The sequence below is a fragment of the Otolemur garnettii genome, unplaced genomic scaffold, assembly GCF_000181295.1.
Source record: "Otolemur garnettii isolate 467f Iridium unplaced genomic scaffold, OtoGar3 scaffold00070, whole genome shotgun sequence".
Classification (NCBI taxonomy): domain Eukaryota; kingdom Metazoa; phylum Chordata; class Mammalia; order Primates; family Galagidae; genus Otolemur; species Otolemur garnettii.
The window spans coordinates 6,246,667-6,247,930 of NW_003852465.1; positions in this window are offsets into that span (position 1 = coordinate 6,246,667).

The window sequence follows — 1,264 nt, forward strand, 5'->3', positions numbered from 1 at the left end:
GCAGCCCAGGACTACCACTCTTCCCATCTCCTGCTTAATTTAGCAACATCTGCACATCTCTTCTTTGTCATATAGAGTTTCAGGGATAGAATGTGGATATATCTGGGGGAGAGGGGACATTTCTCAGCCTACCACAGATGGGAAGGAGTGTTCCACACATGTCTGTGTCTGCAGCAGCCTGCACCAGGGAAGGGGCAGAGGCCACATGGGCTGGAGGTGGACAGGGGTAGAGGCCACAAGGGCTAGGTGTTAAAAGACTGCTGCAGACACACATTTGTGGAACACCCCTTCCCAGGAGGGCTGGGGATCAACAGGGATAGAGGCCACAAGGGCTAGGGGTGAACAGAGGTAGAGGCCACAAGAGCTGGGGGTCAAAAGGCTGCGGCAGACACACACTTATGGACCACCCCTTCCCGGGAGGGCTGGGGGTCAACAGGGGTAGAGCCACGAGGGCTGGGGGTAGACAGGCTGCTACAGCTACACACGTGTGGAACATTCCTTCCCACGAGGGCTGGGGGTGCACACAGACTACGGCCCAGCTAAAGAATCCAGATGAGATTGTAAAACAGAAAGTAACCTGATTTATAATTTTAAAAGCATTTCTCTGGTTACTGTGTGGAAGCTGGACAGTCACGGGGCCCAGAGAGAATGAAAACAGGGAACTGTTAGGAGCTGGGCTGCTACCAGAATAGGACAGCTGAGAAGTGTTGGTACCTTGAATTCAGGGGAGAGCAAGGGGAGGGGAAGACAAGGATGGGCAGAAGAGATAGATTTTGGAGAAAGAGCCACGAGGACTCACTGATGTATTAGATAAGAGAGTGAAAAAAGAGCATCGTGGAGTTCTATGTTTGAAACCTTTTATTCTTTCTGGCATACAGATCCATCCAACCACTCACCTTTGGGAAAATAATGGCTACTTCTTTTCAAACCCTAATGCCAGGCTGTGAGCACCCTTTATTAATAATTTGATATTTGAGTAATCAAACACAATAAATGCTAATAAGAAGCTAAATAATAAAGGCTAAATTCTAACAAGAAGCTCAATGTCAAAGTTTGACAGAATTACGTAAGACTCTTCAGTCTGTTTTGGGGGAGGGTATTTTGCACAAAGTTAAGGAAGGGGTGGGTTTTGCCTTGTTCTAAGATGCAGAAGATAAAGTAAACACGCTCTTCAGGAGAGAAATATTCTTTTTCTTCCCTCCAGAGTCGAGTGTTAACAAAGGCATCACACTTCAGAGCAAGGTTAAAAACAGTGAAACAGCCC